General features: G+C 42.4%; 1 long non-coding RNA gene and 1 pseudogene across 1 annotated transcript in view; one reads left to right on the top strand and one right to left on the bottom strand.

Moving 5' to 3' along the window:
- LOC138821888 (uncharacterized) overlaps window positions 1-27,938 on the top strand; it is a 64,069-nt gene that overhangs the window by 13,223 nt on the left and 22,908 nt on the right. The gene's annotated exons all lie outside the window — the stretch shown is intronic.
- LOC138821893 (mRNA decay activator protein ZFP36L1-like) lies at window positions 24,748-25,742 on the bottom strand (annotated as a pseudogene).

Raw genomic sequence — 27,938 nt, 5'->3', positions numbered from 1 at the left:
GGATGGAGAGGTACTTGGTTTTCTAAGTCAGAGCACCACGTCCAGTTTTCTAGTGGTTTACTGGAGATAAGAGTCTCCTGGACTTTCCTGCCTAGGCTGGCTTTGAACCATGATCCTCAGATCTCAGCCTCCTGAGTAGCTAGGATTACAGGCATGAGCCACTGGTGCCTGGCTGCTTGTGATATATGATTTGGCCATATTGAGTCCCCAGAGTGTTCACCTTCCCCATCTTTCCCTTCGTCACCTTCATCTTCTCTGGAAGTCTTTTTACTTTCATTTCCCCTTTATTTAAAAAATGTATTTCCTTTGGATTCTAGTTGGGTAACAGGTATTTTTTTCTGCATCTCATTTATTTCTCTTACTATGAAAGTATGAAGATTTTTTAATAGCCTTTTTAGCTGTGTTCCTGTGGCTCATACTTGTAACCCTAGCTGCTCAGGAGGCTGAGGTCTGAGAATCAGTTTGAATCTATCCCCGGGCAGACAAATCCAAGAACCTAATCTCCACTTAACTAGCAACAAGATAGAGGTGAGTTGTGACTACAATGGTAGAGTGCCAGACTCAAGTTAAAGATCTAAGGGACAGTACTCAACTCTAGTACTGTAACAAACATAACGGCAAACAAATCCCTTTTTAATAAAGAGACATTCACAGTAAGCTCAAAAACAGAACATCAGAATCTGCTGTGACAATCTCCTGTGGGAAAATGTTACACAGAGAGGAAGCCCCAGATGCTGACAGATGGCCATAGCTTCTCCTCTGTACCTGCAGATCCTGAAAATCAATGTGTGATGAGCATCCCCGTGGTGGCACAGAGCGTCCCATGCTGGTGCTGAGTACACTTGCTGGTCTTGAGCAACCATCAGGGAGGTTAATGTCTGGGGTCACACTTGGGTCCCCTGTGTCTCATACAGTAGTACAAAGCTATGTCCTATCTTCTCAGACTGTCCATCTGCAGAAACAGCGTGCTCCTTGAGTTGTCTCTGGAGATGGTGAATTGACCTTTCACAGAGTCTGCATAGTTTTTGTCACTGCTATCACCACTAATGTATAAGAGCCACTCAGACCTCTTTCCTGGAGGCTGGTAGAGCCAGTTCATGTAGTAACTACTGAAGCCAAATCCAGAGGCTGCACAGGAGAGTCTCAGGGAACACTCAGGCTACACCAAGCCTCCTCCAGATCCCACCAGCTGCACTTCACACTGCACACTTGCGAACACAGAGCATCCTGGCCAGGAAATTTCACAAAGACCTACTGTCTCCTCACTCACACCCAGTCATATATTTAGTATCTCTTAGTTTTCATAAATTACCTTGTAATGCTGCCATAAGGAAAGTCCATCTTAGCACAAACCCCAGAGACATTTCTCAGATTACAGTCCTGAACACTAAATGGAGTTTTTATCAGCAGAAGGAGCTGATATATTTTTTTAATTGTAAAAATACTGTACAGAGGGGTTACAATTACATGGGCAAGATAATGAGTATATTTCTTATCAAGCATTGTAGGCTCCTCCTTTGTTTCCCCTTCCCATCCCTTCCCATCCTTCCCCTGCCCCACACCTAATCCTCCCTGCCTCCCTCCCCCACCACCAAAGTTGTAAAGTTCGTTTTCGACATAATGACTTGTACATCTCATTGTTGCAATGGGTCCACCTGTATCCCTATTTAAATGATTTGTTTTTCCCCTTCCCCTCCACAAAATATACCGACATCAAATACAGTGAAAGCAGGGGTTATACTGTGGGGGAGGGACATACATAGCAACAAAGAAATAATCTTATAAATGCGTTAGAAACAATCGCATGAAAGAAAAAAAAACATCTGAATACATATCTTAGGGTTCATTTCTGTAACATCACCTTATCTGACCTTTTCTGCTTGGCTCAGACATATAATAGATATTGCAAATAAGGGAAACCATGGGACCTATGTTTCTTTGGGCCTGGCTTACTTCACTTAATATAATTTTTTCCAAGTCTTTCCATTTCCTAACAAATGGGGCAATGTCATTCTTTCTGATGGAGGCATTGAATTCCATTGTGCATATATACCACATTTTCTAGATCCATTCATCTACTGAGGGGCATCTGGGTTGGTTCCATATCTTACCTATAGTAAATAGCAATGAACATAGTTGTGCTGGTAGCTTTAGTGTGGTCTTGTTTGTAAACATTTGGGTAAATGCCCAAAAGTGGAATTGCTGGGTCATAGAGGAGCTCTATGTGGAGTCTTTTTTTTGGGGGGGGTCCAGTGGTGGGTCCTGAACTCTGGGCCTGGGCGCTGTCCCTCAGCTCTTCAGCTCAAAGCTAGCACTCTACTGCTTGAGCCACAGCACCACTTTCGGCTTTTTTCTTTTTGGTTATGTGGTTCTGAGGAATCGAACCCAGGGGCTCATGCATGCAAGGCAAGTGCTATATCACTGAGCCACCTTCCCAGCCCTATGTGGAGTCTTTTGAAGAACCTCCATACTGCTTTCCAAAGTGGTTGAACAAGTTTACACTCCCACCAACAATGCAGTAAGGTTCCCTTCTGTCTACATCCCCTCCAGCATCTGTTGTTACTAGAGTTCTTGATTTGTGCCATTCTAACTGGAGTGAGGTGGTATCTCAATGTTGTTTTGATTTGCATTTCTTTTATGGCTAGGTAGGTTGAGCATTTCTTCATGTGTCTATTGGCCATCCTTCTTTCCTCTTCAGAGAAGTTTCTCTTTAAGTCTTCAGCACACTTATTTATTGGACAGTTGTTTCATTGAAGATTTGTTGTTGGGGGATTTAATTTTTTGAGTTCGTGGTATATTTTAGCTATGAGACCCTTGTCCGTTGTATGGCTAGTGAAGATCTTCTCCCAATCTGTGGGCTTTCTATTGATCTTGCTAGCTATGTCCTTTGCCATGCAGAAACTCTGCAATTTCATGCAATCCCATTTGTCCAACCTCTCTTTGATTTGTTGTGCTTCTGGGTCTCTATTAAGAAAATTTCGGCCTGTGCAAAGGAGACCTAGGGTTTCTCCTATCCATCCTGTAATGTTTTCAGAGTGTCTGCTTTGACTCCGAGGTCTTTGATCCATTTGGAGTTGATTCTGGTGCAGGGTGATATATAAGGATCTAGCTTTAGTTTTCTACAAGTCATTAACCAATTTTGCCAGCACCATTTACTGAAGAGGCTATCTTTCTACCATTCTGTTTTTTTTAGAGGGAGCTGATATTTGCCTGTCCTTCTGCTATAGAATAAGCTCTGTACTGCAAGTCTCAGGTAGGACAGTGCTCAGAGCAGATGAGTGTGCTGAGGGAGTCAACAATAAATCAGTAAATACAGGGAATTGGAGCATTTCACTATATTTACAAGCAGTGACTTTTGGGAAGATTTAGCCCACTGTGAAAGCCTCAACAGTAGGATCAAGGGGCCTATTATCATCACAGAGAAATCTGATGTGGATTATAATTCCTACCTTAAATGCAAACATTATGTTTAGCTGTATTCCATCATTCCCACAAGTCTGGGTTGGTTCCCAAACATGTTCATCTATGTGTCTTTCTGTTTGTGCTATCTTCATATATTTGTGTATTTTAAACCATCTTACTGAGAAATCATTGGCATATAATGATAATTATATAAATATTGAGATATGTATGTGAACACAAGTGAAATAACCATGAAAATATTCCACAACCTGTGGAATCATTGCTCCTTGAGACCCAGGTCCTCTCAGGCATTACAGATTGGATGCAGGCTGCCATAGAAGTCAATGCAAATGGATCATTCGAAAATCTGATCTCTCCTCTAGAGAAGGCTATCTTCTTGTTCTTTTGAAATGTCATCCAGCAATGATGTTTCTCTTATGGGACAATATAATGTTTCTAACTGTTGAACCTGAGTCGACTTGTGTATAGGGCTGGGAAGGTGGCTCAGTGGTAGAGCGCATTGCCTTGCATGCATGAGGCCCTGGGTTCGATTCCTCAGCACCACATAAGCAAAAAAAGAAAAAAGCCGGAAGTGGCGCTGTGGCTCAAGTGGTAGAGCGCTAGCCTTGAGCTGAAGAGCTGAGGGACAGTGCTCAGGTCCATAGTTCAGGCCCCACAACTGGACCCCCCCCCAAAAAAAAACAAAAAAAAAAGACTTGTGTATATCCAAGTCTGTTGGCAATCTGCCACATGAACAGTGGCTAGATCTCACAGAATTTGCTAATCACCAAAATGTTCCTTAATGCTGTTCCCCCCCCACACACACACACTTTGGGTGCAAGCAACTCCACTTCCTGCTTTTCCGTGGAACATTCATCTTTCCCTGGCTGGCAGAGGAGTATGCACTCAGTAAGCATTAGTTTTACTTTTATTTTCTTAATTATTTCATAATTAATGGATTAGGTGGAGTTTATGTTTGATATCTTCCTTTAACCTACTTTTCTTGTTTTTCTTTCATTTATTCTGAACATTTCTCGTAGGTGCCTGTTCTCAGTCAATTTTTGGTTATTGATGCCTGTATGATGTAGGACAGGGGTTAGCAAACTTTCTCTGTACAAGGTTAGAGTTTGTGGGGCATTGTCGTTGTAGCTATTACTCAGCTTTGCCCTAATAACACATAGGATGTCACAGAAAGTATATGAATGGATGAACGAATGTAATTGTCTGTGTTCCAATTAAATTTATTTACAAAAACAAGGTTGGAATTGGCTTATAGTCCTATAATGTCTGTCTCTGATTTCATTTATTTCTATCTATTTATGTATGTATGTATGTATGTATGTATGTATGTATGTATGTATGTATGTATGTATGTATGTATGTATTTGGTGGTCCTGGGGCTTGAACTCAGGGCCTGGGTGCTATCCCTGAGCCTCTTTGTACTCACGATTAATGTTCTCCCACTTGAGCCACAGTGCTACTTCTGGCTTTTTTGGAGAAGTTTATTGGAGCTAAGAGTCTCACAAACTTTTCTTACCAGGCTAGCTTTGAACTATGATCCTCAGATCTCAGCCTCCTGAGTAGCTAGGATTACAGACATGAGCCCTCAGCACCAGGTTAACTGTCCATGATTGTATGTTAAGTAATAAGAGCTTACAGGTTAGTTTACCATGTCACTATTTTCTTTCCCTTTGATGAGAAGGATAGGTAGATGGGTGAAGATTTGCTCTATTAGCAAATTACTAATATATCTTTTCACTATAAATGTTTACTTTTACTATGCTGATAATTTTCTCTTTTTAGGCAGGAAACAGCATAACTTCTGGTTTACATGAAGTTTGGAAGTTAATGAATATATTCTAAACTTTCAGAGACTGACAAATTCATTTCCTTTCCTGTCATTGGATCTACTGAGTCTTGTAGGAGATTCTACAATGAGGAAAAACACATAAATTTAAAACTATATAATAATTTAAATCTTAAGTTATACCATGAGTTATTATGAACGTGTTTTGAAATGATCCAAAGGTCCTGTGACCAGAGCTTTGTCCATTGCATAGCAATGTTGTGGGACAGAATCTTTGGAGAGATGAGGCTTGTGCAGGGCATCTGTGGCTCATGCTTGTAATCCTAGCTACTCAGGAGGCTTTGATCGATAAAAGTCAGACAGGGCAGAAAAAGACATGTGACTTACCTTCAATTGACAACTGAAACAAAAGCTGGATGTGGAGTTGAAGTGGTAGTGTGCAAGGCTTGTGTGAAAAAGCTAAGAGACAGCACCTAAACTCTGAGTTCAAGGCCTAGTCGTGTGTCCCTCATTGAATTATTTTTTTCAGCTAGGCCTCATCTCTCCAAGTTTCTAGAATCCTTGAAAATAGCACTGCCCTCTGGAGAGCAAATATTCAACACATGAGCCTGTGGAGGACATTTCTTATTCAAAACATAACGTTAGTGAACTAGGAACAATAAGAAAATAAAGTTATTTCTCTCAAAAGGAGTGAAGAGTGTATAGCTTAATGGGGATAATTAAAACACATAAGTTGCTAGTGATTTGTGCTATAGAAATTAAAAAGAAGCTGGGATCCCTTCTTTAGTGGAAGTCTTGAGGCTGTAGAGCGGGTTAGGGGTTAGGGTAGTCCATATATACAAAAAACATAGTCAAAAGGACAGCTGAGAAAGTCAATACTCAGAGGTCACAGAAATCCACAAATCTCACTTCCTTATACCAAGGATCTAAATGGTGACAGTTAAGGAGGTGGTTCTAGGATATTGAAGGTTTCAAAGTAGAACTTTGGAAACAGTTCTGTATTCATATAATAGCTGTGGAAGAGGTCCAGAAAAAAAGAATGCTTAGTTGTGTTCTGGTACAACTCATCTGTAGGGAGCTGGAGAAAAGGATGGTGGTGAGGAAAAAAGGACATCCACAGTTACCAGAGCTGTTTTGGAAGAAAAATGGATATAGGTGGAGTAAGGGATTTAAGGACAGCCCAATAACAACCTGTGAGATGTGTTGACATCACACCAGGCCCACTGCTCTCACGCCACGCCCCTCCCTCCTCAAGTGCAGAATTCCTCACAGCCCTGTTCCTTCACAGCTCCGCTCTCTCCGAGCCCTCCCTTAGTCCCGCCCATCCCATCACCCCATCCCCTGCACACACGCCCCCATGTTCTCCATCCCTCCCCAGCCCCACTCCTCACCTTGTGGCTCTTGCTGCCTCCTGGCTGCCCAGTGCAACCTGCATGTATCGCTCCTCACAGTGCTCACACATGCCACCCTGCCCCTTGCAAGCGCTCCCCTATCCTTGGCCCCCACGTGCTCCCACCTAGTCCTGACACTTGCCCTTGCCCTTGCCCCTGGGTGTCAGCAGTGAGGGGAGCCCTCTCCCCGTGCCCTAGTGGTGTCAGGTGAGGGTGGCTCCCACTCTTGTGCCGGTAGGTGAGTATGGTCTGCGCCCTGCTCCCCGTTTTCGGGCCTCTGTGCAGGGAGGCAAGGATGGCCCACGTCCTCTCCCCACTTTGGCCTGCTGTGCCGGCAAGTGAGGGCTGCCTGTGCCCAGCTCCAAGTCCCTGTGTCAGCAGGAAAGGTGGCCTGCGCCTCTCCCTCCCTGCTGAGGGCCACTGTGCCAGAAAGTGGGGGAAGTCTGCTCCCTGCTTCCCCTCTCCGCTCTCCGAGGCCCTGTGGTGGTAGGAGAGGGTGACGGAGGCCTGCGAGGCCTGCAGTGCCTTATCAGACCAAGACACTATGGAGCGATAAAGCCAGCACTCCCCCACGGAGAAGGACTTGCAGGCATCTCCAACTCTCTGTGGCGCCAGGCCTCCCCGAGAACAACCTGACCTATGGGAGACTATTCCATTCAGGTTTATCCACACAAACCCTATATCACCCCTGCATCCCATTAGCAGCCTCTCTTAGGGGTTGGGCTTCTAAAGGACATGGGGAAAGGAGGCCAGGCGCTGGACAATGTGGGTAGGGGCTGCCAAGGTAGGTGGCCAGGGAGAACTTATAGAGGTTTACAAGAAGCAGGATAACTTATGGAAACTGAGGCCTTTTGTTGACAACTCTGAAATATGGCACCTAAAATCTTAGAAATGCTATCTTTGCTTCAAAGAGAGGCAACTGAATGCATTCTTTCCTGAGGGATGCATTTCTCACCCAAGAATTCACAACTACTTGACAGGATGCCCCAAAATGCAGACAGCAGGGTGTCTCCTTGTTTCAAGGATAAGGATCTGCTTTATGGCAGGATGCATTCTTTCCTGGAAACTCAGAGTATAACACCAGGTGTAGTAAAAGCAAAGACAAAGCACCCAGCTTTGCATAACTCAAAGCCAGACCCCCTGCCTTTCCCCTATAAATACTCAACAGCTCAAGGACCTGTGTGTCTTTCTGGGTGTCCCCTTGTGTGTGTGTCTCTGTGCTTTGTATCCCTATGAGACCAGCAACACTTTGCTAGAGTGTGCCCCTACCCTTCTGTTTGCTCTTTTGTCTGTCTGTTTCCTTGTTGTTTACTTAACAAAGCTCTGCCAAGTTTTTTGACTTGTCCAGAAATTCTGTGATCAAAGTCAAGAACCCTAAGTGAAGAGTTACTATATTTAAAGGGGAGCTTCACTAAACCTTACCTCTGTCTGGTGACATACACAGGAGTGAATTTCCCAGATGGCATCCTGTGCTGACAGAAAATTACAGGGGTTCAGGTGTGGACATGCATGAAAAGAAATGGAAGCAGAGTGTGCGAGAACCTGTGTAGGAGGGGAGAGAGAGAGACTGAGGAGACTCTTCCACCGATGTAAGGAAATTTGTCAGAGTTGGTGAGATGTTAATTTTGTGCCTCTGGAATGAGGGGTACCTGTGGCTAGGACTCAGTCATCTCAGGCATACCGAATCCAATCGTTTGTAGAGACTAGAGAGTCACCTGCCTCTTGTGCTAGGACCCCTACGTGCTTGTCCCTAGGAACTAGTGAGGAAGGGGAAGAAGTTTCGATGGTTGGGAAGGCCTAGGGATGAAGCTCATGGAAGCATGGCTTTCAAGGCCTTAAGAGGACATGTAAGGGCTATAATCTTCTGAAGAGGTTCCTAAAGATCCCCTCATGAAACTGTTTTGCTAGGATTGAGTAATTAGCAACCCAAATTATCAAATATCTGGTCATGGCCAAGAATAAGAGAAGATGCTTCTTAATGTAAACAAAAGGAAGGCCTTATATAGCATACTTTAAATTGGCATGAATTTTTTTTTTTTTCTGGCTTCGAACCATAATCTTTAGATCTCAGACTCCTGAGTAGCTGAGATTACAGGCCTGAACCACTGGAACCTGGATGTTGGCTTTTTTTTAAAAAATTTTTTATTGTAAAGATACTATACAGAGGGTTACAGTTACATGAATGAGGTAATGAGTACACTTCCTCTTGAACATTGTTACCCCCTCCATTGTTTTCCCCCCACCATCCCCTCCCTCCCTCCCTTCCCCAAGGTTCTTTTTTTTTTTTTTTTTGATTGTGATTAAGTGATTACTTAATTTCCGGAAATTCACAGTATTGTGGAATAATGATGCTCATTTAAAGTCACAAGTTCATTCTAACTTTCCTGGAGCAAATTGTCTATCACAGTCTGTAATATATAACGGTGCTCATATGTTATATACCATATATGTGATCAGCAGCATGGGGATATTTAGTAGTGGTTCAACCAGATGAGTGGGAGTTCTTTGTTTCTTAAGTCCTGTTAGTTTTGTCATATCACCTAACATTTTGGATTTATCATCCACTTATCAGGGAGACCATGTACTGTTTGTCTCTTCGTTCTTGGCTTACCTCGCTCAACATGATTCCTTCTAGCTCCATCCATTTCCCTGCAAATGCCATTATTTTGTCATTTCTAATGGCTGCATAATATTCCATTGTGTATAGATACCACAATTTTTGGATCCATTCATCTGTGGTGGGGCATCTAGGTTGTTTCCATATCCTAGCTATTGCGAACAGTGCTGCAATAAACATGGAGGTGCACGTGTCCTTGTATATTGGTTCCTGTTGTTCAGGGTAGATGCCTAGAAGTGGTATGACTGGGTCGTAAGGGAGGTCAATCTTTAGCTTTCTAAGGACCCTCCAGACTGCTTTCCAAAGTGGTTGTATGAATGTACATTCCCACCAGCAGTGTAATAGCGTTCCTCGTTCTCCACATCCCCTCCAGCATTTGTCATTGGCTGATTTGTGGATGTGGGACATTCTGACTGGGGTAAGGTGGTATCTCAGGGTTGTCTTTATTTGCATTTCCTTCACCACCAGGGATGATGAACATTTCCTCATGTGTTTCTTTGCCATTTTTATTTCTTCATTTGAGAAGTCCCTCTTTAGTTCCCTTGCCCATTTAGTAATTGGTTTGTTGGGTTTGGGAGGGATTAGTTTCTTGAGTTCCCTGTATATACAGGATGTTAACCCCTTGTCTGATATATTGCTGGTAAATATTTTTTCCCAATTAGTTGGTTGTCTTTCTAGCTTGGTTGTGATAGCTTTATCTGTGCAGAAGCTTTTTATTTTAAGGTAGTCCCATTTGTCGAGTCTCTCTCCAATTTGTTGTGACCCTGGGACTCTGTTCAGGAAGTTCCTTCCTGTGCCTATTAGTTCAAGTGTCTCTCCTACTCTGTCCTGCAGTAGTTTCAGAGATTCAGGTTTAATGTTAAGGTCTTTAATCCATTTTGAGTTGATGTTGGTGCATGGTGATAGGCAATTGGCATGAATTTTGCAGGAAGAGTGAGAGAGAAGTAAACCAAGGTAGGTGACTGAAGGAGATATTTGTTCTATCTATGATTATGGCATCTATGACTGTGAAGCTAGTCCTGAAGCCATGCATGTCCATCTTCAACCCAACAGATTTTGGACTTGGAAGGCATGTGTGTGTGTGTGTGTGTGTGTGTGTGTGTGTGTGTGTGTGTGTGTGTGTGTGTGTGTGTAGTGTTTTTGCGAAGGGAATCATAATAACCAGGCTGAGATCAGTATCTAACACAGGAGCCTGACACATTAGGTATCCCTAGAAGTGCTCATAAGGAGGGAAAGCCATGTGCAACAAAGCTATTTTCATTTCAGGATAAGCTGAGAAAAGGTAGCTCATTGTTCTGAAGGTGGCTAATAGTGGGCTTTATCTTTCTCCTCTGGGAGGCACTTGCAACAATTTCTTTATAGAGTTCTTCATCTTCCAGGGATAGGAAGGATACTGGTTTGGACAGAGCATCCCAGAGTCCTGAATCTTGACTGGCCCAAGAAGAGACCACAAGACCTAGACAGGTTGGGTTGGGGCTTGTGGCTCCATCAGAGCCCACCCCTCCCCCTTCCATGGACTGTAGAGAAAGCAGAAGACATTAGACACTGAACATGCAGGGCACTGCAACAATGCTGCCTGCACACCTGGATACAGCTGAGCCTGAAGCTGCACCTCAGCTTCTCATTCTCAGGTAGAAGTACATTACCTTTTCTTTTGCTCAGTTTTGTGTTTTCTGTCATTTACAGTTGATATTGTTCTAATCAACACAAAGTGATTACTAATTCTCTGGGTTAGGGATTCTGAGATTTTAATTTGATGACCTAAAACACACAGTGAAGAACAAGAATTACAGTTGATAGTTTGGTAGTAGCCTGGGAAACACAGGGATTCCTCTGCTGGTCCTGCAGCTTTAGGTTTGGCTCTGACAGTCATTGCAGCAGTGAATCAACATCTTACCTGGCAGTTCTGCAATTCCCGGGCCTTCCCAGCAGTGCCACCTTTTACTTTTAGGTGGTACCGTTGGTATCTAGGCTGCCCATGAAGACAAATGTGTCTGGAGGGTAGTAATGGATTGTTCTGGCAGGTGATATCCCCAAAGGGTACTCTGTATTCAGGCAGGTGATGCCCCTCTAGGATGCTCTGTGTTCAGGTAGGTGATACCCCAATAGGGTACTCCCTGCCCTTGGAGGGATCCCAGAGGAAAGAATATCTGGGGTGATTTCTAAGGTGTAAAGATGAATGTGCATAGTAGCAAAATTTCATAAATTCAGCAAACACGTACCCAGTGTTAAGAAAAAGAGTCCACCTTGGTCTTCTAGGCATACCCAATGTAGAGACACAGCCAGAGGCAGACAATCTCTGGCCCCATACTTGTCGTTCCTGAGGAGCAGAGAAGCTTCTCAGAGGAGGGACCTTTTGAATTGGGCATTTGATGTCAGAGTAGAAGCTGGTCTCATTTCCTTTTTCTCAGAAAAACTGAGGCTCAAGAGATGTAGGTGTCCAGCTTGATACACACAGCTAATTCAGGGCTGGGCTAGGAAGGGGTTGCATAGCCTGGGAATGTGAGGAGAGATTTTTGTTTTTGGAAGAGGTCATAGCAAGGATGAAAGCAGAAGAGCTTCAATACAAGTTACTTCTACATTATTCCTCTAAATTTTTAATTGCACATATGAAGCATATAGGTCTTATACACATATACACATTTCATTAGTCCTACTAAGTGATTTCATTTTGTTTTTAGTGAATACAACCCTGTGCCGAGTCTGGCCCTCCCTGGAGTCCAAACCTCCTTAGAGTCCGAGTCCAGGCCTTTTGTAGTCTGGGCCTGCTCGGAAATCTGCACCAGTTCTGGTTACAGGCATATTTCTAGCCTGGACCTCCTTTAAGTCTGCAGCACATAGTCCAAGTCAAAGTCCGTTTCTTGTGCTTACTCTGAGTCCAGGTGTCCTTTGAGTCTGAGTCCAAGACTGTTCCTAGTCTAGGCCCCTCAGACTCTGTGCCCACTCTGAGTCTATGCTGGTTCCAATTCCAGACCTGTTCCTGGGCCTCCTTGTAGTCCAGCCTATGCCCAATATCTTTTCTTTTTTTTTCCTTTTTTTTGGGGGGGGGGTCCAGTTGTGGGGCCTGAACTCTGGGCCTAGGCCCTGTCCCTCAGCTCTTCAGCTCAAGGCTAGCACTCTACTACTTGAGCACAACTTCCCACTTTTTTCTTTTTGCTTATTTGGTGCTGAGGAATTGAACCCAGGGCTTCACGCATGCAAGGCAAGCACTCTACCACTGAGCCACCTTCCCAGACAGTATGTCCACATCTTTTCTATGCCTGCTCTGAGTCTGAGCTGCTCTGAGTCCTGGCTGCTTGGAGTCCTGGTTGCTTTGAGTCTGGGTCTGCACCTGGCCTGCTTCAACTCTGGACCTGCTCAGGTCTGGGCCATGTTCATTGTCTGGGCCTGCTTCATGTTCTGGCCAATTCCTAGTCTGATTAACTCAGAATCTGCATCTATTATCAGCCTGTTCAGAGTTTTCATGTCCTTAGCAAAGCCTAGGGGTTGGGGAAATTGTATAAGACATTCATTTTCCAGTATCTAGGTTTTATTCCCATTGTACTAGGCATATGAAAGTATTTTGTCTAGAGTTAAGAACATGAAAATGATACTGTGTTCCATGGCTTCCTTCAAGCTAGGTAGGCACCTTTACACTGAGTCATGTCCCTTACCATCACTGTGTCAGGCCTGACCTGAGATCTGTCTCATTAGAAGCTGGGCGGTGGTATCAGAAGGTGAGAGCAGAAAGTGTGTTCTAGATGGCTTTTTCTTTTTGTTCTCAGCCATACTCCAGATCACTCTCAGCATAAAAGAGGCTCCAGGATGCTGAACCCTTGTTCTACAGAGACTTCCTTTCACTTCAGGTGCTGAGAAAATGCAAAGGGTTCAGAAGCCTGGAATTATGAGTGTAGGATCTGGGTATAAGGCCTAATGTAGTATGGTTTGGCTGGACCTCAACAAATCTTGCTTTGGAGAAGATAGTGAGTTAGGGCATAAGGGGATCTGTGGAAAACATTTCTGCCAGGTGCTAGTGGTTCATGTCTGCTTTCCTAGCTACTCAAGAGGCGAAGCTCTGAAGATTGCAGTTTGAACCCAGTCCAGGTAGAAAAGTCCTTTTTCTTCAATAATCACCAACCATTCCCTTCCTTTTCCCCCCTTCCCCCAAAAGGGAAACAAAACCTCAAGAAAAGCACCTAGGCTGAGTTCAAGCCCCAGGACCAACACAAAAAGATTTTTGTTTTCATCATATAGGTTTGATACACATTTTATTAGGCATTCAAAATTATTTCTATTTCTTTTTGGTAAATTCCAGTGGTATTGTGTCCCATGACCTCTCATAAGCTAGGCAAGCACCTCAGCTCTTAGCCTGGCCATCAAGATTTTGATGCATGTTGTCTTCTTCTGACTGTAGGATAAAATGTGGAGAGTATGGAAGCTTGGTATCTTTAATAGAGGTTCATGGTATATGGCCCAATGTGGGATGGTCTAGAAAGACCCCATCAGAACTTGCTCTCGCAAACTCATATCTTGCCCAGGTCATTCGCCTTTCTCCAAGTCTGCACCAAATTTTCATCTATACTTTCATGTTCATTCTGTGGCCTGGAGAAGGAGGTAAAGGTGTATGTGAGAAAGGACATCCAGTCCCTTCCTGCTTGGTACGTTGGTGCCAACCAGAACAACTTTGGTGACTCTAGGTTCCTACCCAGGCCTCTGAGTCTTCACTGCACTTTAAGCTTGCATTTTAGTCATATTATGTTCAGTACTTGTGGGGTTGGGAGCTCAGGATATGTGTGGAAAAAATGTTACTTAATTAATTTGTCAGTTCTGGGGCTGGAATTCAGGGCCTGGGTGCTGTCCCTGAGCTCTTCAGCTCAAGGCACACACTCTACCATCTGAGCCACAGTGCCACATCCAGTTTTCTGGTGGCTAATTGGAGATAAGTGTCCCCTAGACTTTCCTTCCCAGGCTGGCTTTGAACCACAATCCTCAGATTTCAGAATCCTGAGTAGCTAGGATTATAGGCGTGAGGCACTGGCACACGGCAGTACCAAGTTTTTTTTTTAATTATTATTGTTTTTTGTTTTGCCAACCTGGGGCTTGAATTCAGGGGCTGGGCACTGTTCCTGAGCCTATTTTTGCTCAAGGCAAGCATTCTACTACTTGAGCCACAGTGCAATTTCTAGCTTTCTTTTGTTTGTTTTGTTTATATGGTACTGGGGAATCGAACCCAGACTTTCATGCATGCTAGGCAAGCATTCTATCACTAAGCCATATTCCCAGTTGCATAGCACATTTTCAAGTGTGCTTTCAGACATGTTCATCCCATAGCCTGGAGAAGGCAATGAACACATGTGTGAGGAAGGATAGCCTATGCATTCTTGCTTGGTAACAGTACCTGTCAGAGCAACTCTGGCCACACTAGGCCCATCCCAGGCCTATATCCTTAACACCAAGTCTTTACTGAGCTTTCAGCTCTGTCCTGCATAGGATATGGGGACTAGGGGGTGAGGGGATGTGTGACACATGTTTATATTTTCATTATTTCTTACAGATATTTTATCAGGCATTCCGAGGTATTTCAATTTGCTTTGGTGAATTCCAGTGGTATTATGTTCAGGGCTCTCCACAAGTTAGGGCAGCACCTCGACATTACCACTGTAGCCACGCTTCCAGTCCTTTTGCTTTTTTCCATTTTCTTTCACATTGGTTTGGCTGTGGACTGCTATTCTCCTTCTGTCCATAAATAGGTAAACAGGCATGCACCCCTATACTAATCCTTATTCCCATTTGCAGATTAAAAAAAACCTGAGGATTGAAGTTATGCAACTTGTCCACCATTACATAGCTAGGTCTCCATGCAAACATCATTTCAACTTAGGCAGTTATGTGGTCACCTTAGACCTTCCTAGTTTGAAACACGAAACACTGGAAGGTATAGAAAGAACAGTGGCAACTCAATCCCTTCAACACTGATGAGTTTGTCTTGGAATAACTTGTATAATAGCATAAGTTTTGGGGAGAGGCAGATGGCCAGAATGCTAAAGACTCTTTGGTGTGGTGGTGGTAGTGGTAATGGTGGTAAGGGTAGTAGTGGTGTGTGTGTATTGAGAAGCAAGCTTGACCCTGCTGAATTTCATCCTCACATACAATCAGCTCTTCCTCTGGTGTCTGGAACTGCCTTCACCTTAGTATTGCACAGAGACATTGCTGTCCAGGGGCCTGGGGTTAGGAGCCCATCTGCTGTGTTTACATTGGAACAGACCAATAAGAACATCCCTGCATTTTGTGCTAAGGACTTGGTTTCCACCAAAGGACTCTGAACAACATTTACCCTTTTCTGACCCTTTGCATCAGGGAAAACCATCTGTTTCTTTCTTTCTTTTTTTTTTTTTTGTCGGTCATGGGGCTTGAACTCTGGGCCTGGGCGCTGTCCCTCAGCTCTTCAGCTCAAGGCGAGCGCTCTACCACTTGATCTACAGCACCACTTCCGGTTTTCTGGTGGTTTTTATTGGAGATAGGAGTCTCATGTCTCTCCTGCCCGGGCTGGCTTTGAACCTCGATCCTCAAATCTCAGCCTCCTGAGTAGCTAGGATTACAGGCATGAGCCACCAGTGCCCGGCATCCATCTGTTTCTTAAAATAACTAAACAGGTTGTGATGTGGTGAACACCATAATCCTGGACCTAGGGAGTAAAGAAGATAAGGCAAGGGTTCATGGGACTGATATTTTATTTATTCATTTTTGATGTGTTTTACCTTAGGTCTTGGTGTGTCAACCACATTTGAGTCATACTCCAATCCTCCTGCCAAAACCTTCTGAGTGAAGGGATTACAGTTGTGTGTCCATCTGTTTATCTCAATGAGATCTTTTATGTTGTGGGTTTTAGAACCTTGAACTGGTTATTCAAAGAAATCACCATGAATGCAGAATAGATAAAAATAAAGTTTTCTTTGGATGCCTGTGTATTTGAGCCAAAGTTGGCAGCTATGTAAAAAAAGCCTTGTGTCCTGAGAAAGTTGGCATAGTTTTTATACATTTTAGGCTGTGTGTGTGTGTGTGTGTGTGTGTGTGTGTGTGTGTGTGTGTGTGTGTGTGTGTGTGTGTGTGTGTGTGTGTGTCCTGAGGCTTGAACCAAGGGCCAAGGTCTTTCCCTGAACTTTCTGCTCAAGACTAGTGCTCCAACACTATGATCTTGCATTAAGAAATTACTTTTTCCAAAAAACATACCAACAATATTATTGACAAATATATAAACAAACTAGACCTCATTGAAAGAAAGCCTTTTGCCTTCCACCATTCACCCGTGCCTATAAGCCTAGCTGGTCTTCTCCTGAGAACTGGAGAATAATTATTTGAAGCCACTCCTATCCTAAAAACAAGTCCACAGACTCCATCTGTAATAAACTAACCAAAAGACAGAATGGAGGCCTGGCTCAGTTGTTTGCCAGCCATGAGCAATCAAGCTAATCCTAAGGAATGTGAGTTCATGCCCTGAATTCAAGAACTGGCAAAATAGAAGACACTCAGGCACTCACATAGATAGAAGATAGATAGATAGACAAATAGATACATAGATACATAGATAAATATATATAGAGAGAGATACATACATACATCACATTTTTGTTTTGTAAGTGGTATCTACAATATAAAATAGAGCTCATAACACTGGATAAAAATTTAAATTATGAATTTGATATGAACTTATATCTACTGAATACAGACAATTCTTATGACTTATAAAATGCCCCTTTTCCCCTTCAAGTACTGGTTTTTGACATCAGAGCCTTGCTCTTTCTTACCTTGCTTTCTCAGCTGACCCAGCTATGATAGAAACACATATGCAAGCTAGATTTTGCCTATTATTTTAAAGACTGTGTTTCCAATAACATTTTCTGTCTGAATTTGAAACTTGTTTCTGCAGAACTTCAGCCTCCTAAGTAGCTAGAATTGAGCCATTGCTGCTAGATTAAATAATTAAATTTTTATTAGCCACAAAAGGATTTGTCAAATTTCCACACATATATAAAATATATCCCAATCAACATCAGCCCCTCTATAATTCTTCTCCCATGAGATTCAATTCCCTACCTTTCCCACTTGTGCCCACCTTCACATCTGAGCCTGTTTTTCTTTCCTGGCATTTCTGTGTATGTATGAACTGCACCAAGGAATTTCACTATGTTTTTTTTTTCGTTGTTTGTTTGTTTTTGTTTTTGGTTGGTCATGGGGCTTGAACTCTGGGCCTGGCACTGTCTGTCCCTATGCTCTTCAGCTCATGGCAAGTGCTCTACTGCTTAAGCCACAGTGCCACTTCCGGTTTTCTAGTCGTTTATTGGAGATAAGAGTCTGATGGATGTTCCTGCCTGGAACAAACTATTTGAAGAAGTATTTGGGCTGGCTTTGAACCGTGATCCTCAGATCTGAGCCTCCTGAGTAGCTAGGATTACAGGCGTGAGCCACCTGCACCAAGCAAGGAGTTTCACTATAGTGATTCAGAAATACATATATTTTGGTAGAAAAACCCTCTCTGCTGTTTTCTTTTCCTCTAAAGAGCCACAATCTACTATTGGTCAACTGCTGTTATTGAGGTTCTTTATGTCCTACTTATACATAGTTTTCCTGTACTTTGAAATTATTTGCCTTTGATTTTTCTGCCTACCATTCAGTCTACTATTATCTGAGCCTCCTCCACACTCCCACCTTTTTTTTGGGGGGGGCGGTCGTGGGGCCTGAACTCTGCGCCTGGATGCTGTCCCTCAGATCTTCAGCTCAAAGCTAGCACTCTACCACTTGAGCCACAGCGCCACTTCCGGCTTTTTTCTTTTTGCTTATGTGGTACTGAGGAATCGAACCCAGGACCTCAGGCATGCAAGGCACGCACTCTACCACTGAGCCATCTTCCCAGCCCTACAGTCCCACCTTTTTAATATATATACACATTTACGAGAATTTTTTGGTGGAAATAGCACTTAAGCCACAGCACCACTTCTTTCTTTGTTTGAGTAGTTTGTTGGAGTCACAAGGAACTTTTTCCACAGGGAACTTAATCCCAGGCTGGCCTGGGATTAAAATCCTCCTACTCTCAGCCTCCCTTGTACCTGAGATGACTGATGTGTGCCACCACACATAGCAAGTGAATGAGAAGGAGCTTTGTGTAGGTATAACTAGACTGGTCTTGAACTAATGTCAACTTCCCAAGTAGATAGCTTTACAGGCATATGTCTTCAAAACCTTGATGTGTTCTGCTTAAATTTGAAGTAGTGTTTGTACATACTTAGGGTGTATAGTGATAATACAGTCCTTGTTGAGTATATAATAATCACTTCGATATAATTAGCACCTTCAGAGCCTGGGAAGGTGGCTCAGTAGTAGAGTGCTTGCCTTGCATGCATGAGGCCTCGGGTGATGTCTGAAAGCTTGATTCAGTTGAGGAAAGGGAGTCTGTCCTCACAGAATATCTGCTGCAGGAAAACCAATCTCCAATGGAGAAATAAGAATATGTCCCTCCCTCAACTCAGGAAGAAAAGCCTTCCTGTAATGAGGTGGTAGATCCCTTTGACTACCCTGACCTAGAATTTCTGCTTATAGGCAACTTATAGGAAGATCTAGTGTTATAGGTTCCTTCTCCCCTCCCTGGGAAAATATCTATTTTACTTTTTGTCATGATTGATGTAAAATGTTTATTTTATTTACTCTTCTAACTCTATTAAAACGTCAATATTTATGTTGTACAATTCTTGAATCCTATATACTGTGGATTTTTTCTTCCTATAATCTGATGACCCAGGCACATGGGTCCTGAGTGTGTTGAAACACCTGTAGCTGTACAAGAGCATCTACTGAATATAGAGGCAACTATTAAATGCATAGGCAGTGGCAAAAGTCCAGGCCGTGCTTCTATATGGTGATAGGGTCCCTACACTAGCTCTAGGACATAGCAGACCAGACATCCTAGAAAGGTGTTCCTCCTTGATCCTCAAGCTCATAATCTGTCAATTGGGACAAATGCCAGAGTAAATGTAGTGGTTCATGGGACTCTCTTCCAACAGTGAATTCAAGTATCATTACACATCCATTGTGCTTCATGCAAACATCTAAGAAAATTTCACCTTAAATAACACCAAAAACCTAGTTTGGGGAGAAAATATTTAACAAGATACATAAGATCCCACAATTCAATGAAAATGAATACACATCAAGAAACCTGTGGGACACAGCAAAAGCATTCCTGAGGGGGCAAATTTATTGCCCTCAGTGTCCACATCAAGAAAATAGAGATGGACTAAGTAAATAATCCCATGTTGTAAATTACTAGAAAAACATGAAAACAGTGGAACTTAAAGTTACTAAACGGAACCAGATTACCAAATTAAGAGCTGAAATTAACGAGATAGAGATTAAGAAAATTATAAATAAAATTAATAAAACAAAAAGCTGTTTTTTTTGTTTTTTTTTTGTTTTTTTTTTGTTTTTTAATTTAATTTTATTTTATTTGAGAGCATACAGTACAGAGGGGTTACAATTACATTGGCAGGATAATGCATACATTTCTTACCAAGCATTGCAGCCTCCTCCTTTGTTTACCCTTCACCTCCCTTCCCAGCCTCCCCCCTCCCCCTACCCAATCATACCCCCTCCCCCCCCCCACACCGATATTGTAAAGCTTGTTTGACATGACATTTTGTAATTCTCCTTGTTGCAACAGGTCCACCTGAATCCTTAAACGACTTGTTGGTCCCCATCTCCTCCACATGTTATACTGACATCAAATAAAGTGAAAGCGGGGGTTATACTGTGGGGGAGGGACATACAAAGCAACAAAGAAATAATCTTATAAATGCGTTAGAAACACATGCATGAAAGAAACGAAAACATTAAAATACATATTTGAGGGTTCGTTTTTCTAACATCACATTATCTGAACTTTTCTGCTTGACTCATACCTATACTAGATATTGCAAATAAGGGAAACCATGGGAACTATGCTTCTTTGGGCCTGGCTTACTTCACTTAATATAATTTTTTCCAAGCCTTTCCATTTCCTAACAAATGGGGAAATGTCATTCTTTCTGATGGAGGCATAGAATTCCATTGTGTATATATACCACATTTTCTTGATCCATTCATCTACTGAGGGGCTTCTGGGTTGGTTCCATATCTTTGCTATGGTAAATAATGCTGTAATAAACATAGTTGTGCTGGTAGCTTTAGTGTGGTCTTGTTTGTATACATTTGGGTAAATGCCCAAAAGTGTATTTTTTTAAAAAAATATTTTTTAAAAAAATACATAAAATTGATGGACCTTTGGCAAGATTAATTAAGAGAGGAAACCCAAATTAACAAGATCAGGGATGCCACGGGAAAAATCACAACAAATACCCAGGACATCCAAGCAATTCTAAAGAACTATATCCAGAATCCATACTCTTTAAGAAAGAAAACCTATCAGAAATGGATGCATTTTTAGAGAAATACAAGTTACCCAAACTGAACAAAGAACCAATCAATTAAAAAAGCCAATATCTTACAATGAGATAAAGGAAGCAATCAGAAGTTTTCCAACAAGGAAAAGCCCAGGACAAGATGCATTCACTATGGAATTCTGTAAGACTTTTAAAAAGGAACTAACACCCATACTCCTCAGCCTCTTCCATGAAATAGAAAAAGAGGGAGCTATCCAAAACTCATTCTACGATGTCAATATCACACTCATCTCCAACCCAAGCAAAGACCCAACAACAACATCAACAATAAAAAACTACAGACCAATCTTCTTGATGAACACAGACACAAAGATCATTAACAAAATTCTATCCAACAGAATCCAGAAACATATAAAAAAAACATACATCATGGCCAAGTAGGCTTCATCTCAGAGATGCATGGATGGTTTAACCTACATAATTTAATAAATGTAATCCATCATATCAACAGACCCAAGGTCAAGAGCCATGATTATCTCCATTGATGCAGAAAAAAAGCTTTTGATAAGAGACAATATTCATGTTAAAAGCTCTGGGAAAAATAGGAATAGAAGGAACATTTCTTAAAACAATGAAAGCCATATACGACAGACCAACAGCCAATATTATACTTAATGGGAAAAACAACCAATTCTCCTAAAATCAGGCAAGGATTCCCACTTTCTCCACTCTTCTTCAATATACTTCTGGAAACCTTAGCCAGAGAAAAAAGGCAAGAAAAAGACATTAAAGGGATCCGCAAAGGGAAGGAAGAAGTTAAATTATCTCTTTGGGCAGATGACAGGATACTATAACTCCATGATCCCAAAACTTCGTCCTCAAGCTCTTAGAACTTATAAACTAATTCAGCAAAGTAGCAGGATACAAAATCAACCCACAAAAATCAGTTGCCTTCCTGTACACAAACAATGTACAAGCAGGAAGGGAAATCAAGGCAACAGCCTCGTTCACAATACCCTCCCCCCAAATAAACTATTTAGGAATTAGCTTAACCAAAGATGCAAAAGAACTATTTAATGAAAACTATAAAAACTTAAAGAAAGAAATTATAGAGGACACCAGAAAGTGGAAAGACCTTCCATGTTCTTGGATAGGCAGACTTAATGTAGTGAAAATGCCAAAATTAATATACAAATTTAATGCAATTCCTATTAAAATCCCAATGACGTACATTGCTGAAATACAGAAAACAATCCAAAAATTCATATGGAACATCAAAAGAACTAGAATAGCCAAAATAATTCTAGGCAAAAAAGAAAACAAGGGAGGGATCTCGATGCCAGACTTCAAACTCTACTATAGAGCCATAATGACAAAGACAGCATGGTACTGGCACAAAAACAGACCCCTGATGGGCTGGGAAGGTGGCTCAGTGGTAGAGCACTTGCCTTGCATGCCTGAGGCCCTGGGTTCGATTCCTCAGCACCACATAAGCAAAAAGAAAAAAGCCGGAAGTAGTGCTATGGCTCAAGTGGTAGAGCGCTAGCCTTGAGCTGAAGAGCTGAGGGACAGCACCCAGGCCCAGAGTTCAGGCTCCACGACCGGACCCCCCCCCCAACAAAAAGAAACAGACCCCCAAAGACCAAGAGAATAGAATAGAAGATCCAGAAATAAAACTACATGCCTATAGTCAGCTGATAATTGACAAAGGAGCCAAAGACATACAGTGGAAGAAGCACAGCCTCTTCAACTACTGGTGCTGGGAAAACTGGGTGACCACATGCAGAAAACTAAAAGTGGACTCCAGCCTGTCACCATGCACTAACCACTCCTAGGCATCTATCCTGAACAACAGGAACCAGGATACAAGGACACATGCACCTCCATGTTTATTGCAGCACTGTTCACAATAGCCACAATATGGAAACAACCCAGATGCTCTCACTACAGATGAATGGATCAAAAAAATGTATTTATATCTAATGGAATATTATGCTGCCATTAGAAAGAACAAAATAATGGCATTCACAGGGAAATGGATAGAACTAGAAGAAATCATGTTGAGTGAGGTAAGCCAAGAGGAAAGAGACAAATGGCACATGGTCTCCCTGATAAGTGGATGTTAAATCCAGAACATAAGGTGATACAACACAGTAAACAAGACTCGAGAAACAAAAGACCCCCACTCATCTAGTCCAATGATTACTAAATGACCCCATACCGCTGACCACATATGGTATATATGTGCACATCAGAGGGAAACTAGGAGGAGGACACAGAACTAGAGGGAAACGGGAAAACATACAACAGTGGGACCCATCGGCTGCACCGGACATTGATCAAAACAAACCAAGCAACTTAAAGGCAGCGATGGGAGGGAGGAAATGAGTGGGAAAGAGAAAACAGCTGACACTATGCAATATCACTCAATCTGGAAGAAATAACTGTATAGTCAAAGCCCATAGAAATCATAAACTTCATGGACCATGATAGGCAATTTGTCCCATGAGTGTTAGAATGTGTTTGTGACTTTAACTAAGCATCACTATCCCAAAATACTTTGAAATTTATGAAATTATGTAATCAATCACAATAAAAAATTTGGAAAAAAGATACATAAGAAATATGAACACTGACATAAAATACATCATAAATAGGAGAAAGAAGACTTGCATAAATGGAAAATGACTTGCCAGGTGTCATGGACCATCTCACTAATTGTAGCTTCTAAAGTGGCATATTCTAAAGATGGAGGTTCAAAGCAGCACCTGCAGACAAATCTTAAAGACCCTTATTCAATGAATCAGTAAAAGTCAGGAACTAGAGGTGTAGCTAAAGTTCTATGTACAAGCGTTGAACAAAAAATAAGCAAGAGAGCAAGGTCCTGAGTTCAAATTCCAAGGTGGCATGAAAGATAAATATATCAGAGAAACAAAATTTGGGCAATGGCAATTTTAAACTAAAGAAAAACATATACAGGAAAAAGGAAAAGTATATGTTAATACTGTCCTTGAACAGTTTTTTCTCATGTCCATAGCTCCAATTTTGGATATTTGTTGTTGTTTTTTTGGAAATAATTTTTGGAAAGGTTTTTCTTCCTCAGGTGGGTTTTGAATTACTGTCCTCAGATCTCTTCTTTATGTGTAGCGAAGATCACAGATGTGAGTCATCCTTCCCTACTTAACTTCCTCTTGTTTTTGCAGTATCCAATTAGTTTGTTTAGGATTTCTTATAGTCCCCTACACATTTTAGAATGAATTTTGCAATTAATTTAAACCCAGGTCACAATCTTGTAAGGGGTATTTTGAATGCAAAGGCAATTTGAAAAGTACTGCTCTTTTAGAAATATTTTATGTTTTTGGGTCCGGTCGTGGGGCCTGAACTCTGGGCCTGGGCGCTGTCCCTCAGCTCTTCAGCTCAAGGCTAGCGCTCTACCACTTGAGCTAGCGCCACTTCTGGCTTTTTTCTTTTTGCTTATGTGGTGCTGAGGAATTGAACCCAGGGCCTCAGGCATGCAACGCAAGCGCTCTACCACTGAGCCAACTTCCCAGCCCTCTTTTAGAAATATTAAGTCCTAGCTGGGCACTGGTGACTCACATTTGTTATCCTAGCTTCTAGGAGGCTGAGATCTGAGGATCACAATTCAAAGCCAGCCTGAAAAGTCTGTGATGTTCTTACTCTAATTAACCACCCCCAAAACCAGATGTGTAGCTGTTGCTTAAAGAAGTAGAGTGCTAGTCTTGAGCAAAAAAGTTCTGGGACGTTGCCCAGGCCATGACTAAAGCTCCACAACTGATAAAAAGTAAAATAAAGTACAATATTGAGTCCTTTAGTCATAGGACAGGGTTATTTTTTCCATTTCAGTGGATCTACTTGACTTTAAAGGCATTTTTCCATTTCCAAATCACTCATCTTTTTATTGTTGATGTTCTGTGGTGGTCTTGTTGCTTGAATTCAGGACAGGAGCTATCCTTGAGCTTCATTTAGCACGAAGCTAGTACTGTACCACTTGAAATACAGGTCACTTCCAGGTTTTTGGTGATTAATTGGATCTAGGATGTGGTGCAGGAGGAAGGGGAGTAGAAGGAATGGATTGGGGGTGTTCCTCCTTACCCTGGTGCTTTAGTCATATGAGATGGAAAGTTTGCTGAAAATGGGCAGGTCTCCTGAATTGTCCAAGATGGGGGAATCTGACCCAGCATGGCTCCTGCTGTACTGCACAGGTAGCCTTGACCCAACAGAGAATTCTGAGGGGTGGCATGAGAATCAAACATGTGAGAGAACTCAGACATGGATCAGAATAGGAAGGTGGTGGGGTAGACATGAAAGGCAGCCCCATGAAAGAGGTAAAGAACAAATACCTGACTCTAGAAGGTGAAGGGGTTATTGGTGCCATCAGGAAGGTTGGGTGAGCCCAGGAGGTCATCGGCAATAAGGATGGGTGTTGGGATGATCGACGTGGGGCTATCTAACAGCCTCGTGGTGGCAGCAGTCTCATTGGCACTGGAAAATCCAGCAAAGCTAAAGCTATGCTGGAGATAGGGAAGGTCTGCAGAAAGGTCCTGGCCAGGGCTCTGTGTTCCTTGGCTTTGAGGATGAAGTGGCAGCAGGGCTCATAGAGGCAAAGGTTGGTGACATGGAAGGTACTAGATCTTGCACTTGGGATGGCAGGCTAGGCTGTGGAGCTTATGGATGCTGTGCATGAAGTGACACTTGTCTCTATATTTATAGGTGTTTTCTTCAAATTGGAGGAACAGCTAGTTCTTATAGCGACTAGAGTTGACCTGCCTCTTTTGGTCTGCTTCTGATTGGGCAGCAGCTGCTCAGCACCTGTGAGAAAGAGCAGTCTCTGAAGCTGCTGTCCCTAGAGTACAAGACTGGGACTGGCTCACCCTTCAGGTAGCTGATGACCTAGCTCTGGTGGAACTTGGTGCTGGGCAGGGTGTTGGCCAAGTGCCTCCAAGGGAAACACCTCAGCAGCAGGAGAGACCACTGCCTTCCTGTCCAGCAAGCAGCCCCTTCTCTGGGAGCTCTGTCATTGAGCATCTTGGCAACCAAAACTTGCATAAAGCTTCTCTCAAGTTGAAAATGGTGGCAGATATGAGTGGGGTAGTCATTGTGGACACTGACAGAGGACAAAGGTGCAGATTTGGTGTCATGAAGGTCCTGATGTGGGGAAGGTGCTTACTCTGCCACTTAGGTCAGGAGTCCCACATGTCTAATCCCAGGGCCCCTCACCTTTCTCACTCTGCCCTCATAGAACTTTAAGTGGATTTTTTTGTTTTCTTTTTAGATTATAAAATGTCAGTGCATCAAATACAAGGGATTGCTGCATATTAATTGGGTTGCATGTAGTCAGGTTTTTTGTTTGTTTTTCGTAAGTCGTGGGGCTTGAACTCTGGACTTGGGCACTATCCCTGTGCTCTTCAGCTCAAGACGAACATTCTACTGCTTGAGCCACAGCACCACTTCCGGTATTCTAGTGGTTAATTTGAGATAAGAGTCTCACTGACTTTTCTGCTGGGCTGGCTTTGAACTGTGATCCTTAGATCTCAGCCTCCTGAGTAGCTAGAATTACAGGCGTGAGCCACTAGCACCCGGCAAGTAGTCAGTTTTTCATCAGAACAAATACCTGAGAAAAGTATCTTCTGAAGTGAGATTATGTGTGTGGAAGATAGGAAGAAAAATGAGAAAAACTGGAAATGTTGGCAGAGGCTGTAATTTGGGCTTTTGGGGAACAGTGCAAGGATATTATACATTCAGTGGCACTTTGAAGCAAGGTAGTAAGACCCTCTCACAAATATTAAATAAAAAAGGGATAGAGGCACAGTTCAAATGTTAGAGCATTGCCTAGTGTGTGTCTGGCCTGGAGTTCACTCCCTAGCCCCAGAGATTTGACTTGGAAGGGGCTAATCTGAGTGTTACATGTAATCAATAGCAGGTTCTCTAGCACTGATCTTTTGATTAAATTGAATTAATGTGTGTGTGTGTGTGTGTGTGTGTGTGTGTGTGTGTGTGTGTGTGTGTGTGTAGGTGGTATGGTGTAAGAGATAGCAACTGAGTTTCAATCTTCTGAAGGTGAATATCTAGTTTTCCCAGCACCATTTTCAGATCCAATTTTTTCTCTGGTAAAAATGGAACAGTATTGATTCAGTTCACTCTAGAAAGATAGAAGATAGACAGGGACACAAAAGAAATATTTTGGTCCAGTATTCTGTTTAAATACAGAGCTCAAGCTTTTTGTTTTAGCTTTTAGTTTTGTGGCGGGCACTCTGCCACTTGAGCAACACTTTCACTCCCAGCTTTTTCCTGGTGAGTTGATGAGAAGTGTCTCTTGAGAAAGTAGTATTATAGGCCTGAGCTTCGGGTACTGAGCTACAAAAGAAAACAAATTTAAATTTTCTAATAGGTTTATTTTTACAGCATAGTTATGGTATAATACAGGTATATCCATATATCCCATACATATTGTGGATTGTTTTCTTGTGCTTTTGTTTTGTTCCAAGGGCTTGAACTCAGGGTCTAGGTGCTATCCCTGAGCTTTTTTGGTCAAGACTGTTGCTTTACCACACTTTGATCCACACTTTGGATCCACACTTTGTGTTCACACATGGATCAAAGAGAAGGGTTACAAAAATATTTTCTTTTCTTTCTTGCATCTTCTTGAAGGTGTTGGAGAAGAGAAGACCTTTGACAAATGGGGCTATTGGGTATTTGACTTATTGTGAGATGTCTGCTTATCAAATTAAGACATTGTTCAAAGAGCACATTTGAACCAGTCTGTGTTTACATATACAGCATCCAGAAATAATGAAAAACAAAACCAATCAAAAAAGAGAATAATCATTCATTTTCCTGAGTATGAAAACCCAGGAAAATGTTTCTATGCCCTATGAACTTTGACCCCACATGCTATAGCAGGATTATTTTGGTATAGATTTTCTGGCCCCCTTCATCACACATAGCAGGAGGAGTGCAGGAGGAGCAGCTTAGCAGGAAAGCAGCTAGGCAGTGTTGAGATGCAATGCAGCCCCCTTATGGACCCTCTTGATCTAGGTTCTGAAGAGGATGCTTCAAGGTAGGGGCAGTGGGAGTCAACCCCAGAATGGTCAAGCTGAAATCCTGAAAGCCTGTGAACAGCTTTCTATGCCCTGGATTGAGTGAGTTTGCTGATTCTTACATTCATATTCTTCACCCAATAAACAAACATGGCACCTCAAAGCAGAGTCCTGGGCCTGCCCTAGTCCTTGTGAGTGAAAGGTGCTGGAAGCATAGGAAGTACAGTGATCTAGCAGGCAAATCTGGAGGCCTGA

Source organism: Dipodomys merriami, unplaced genomic scaffold (assembly GCF_024711535.1).
Source record: "Dipodomys merriami isolate MVZ:Mamm:240054 unplaced genomic scaffold, mDipMer1.0.p SCAF_951, whole genome shotgun sequence".
Classification (NCBI taxonomy): Eukaryota; Metazoa; Chordata; class Mammalia; order Rodentia; family Heteromyidae; genus Dipodomys; species Dipodomys merriami.
Note: the sequence above shows the minus strand (reverse complement) of the source record. Positions and strands in the feature narration are given on the sequence as shown.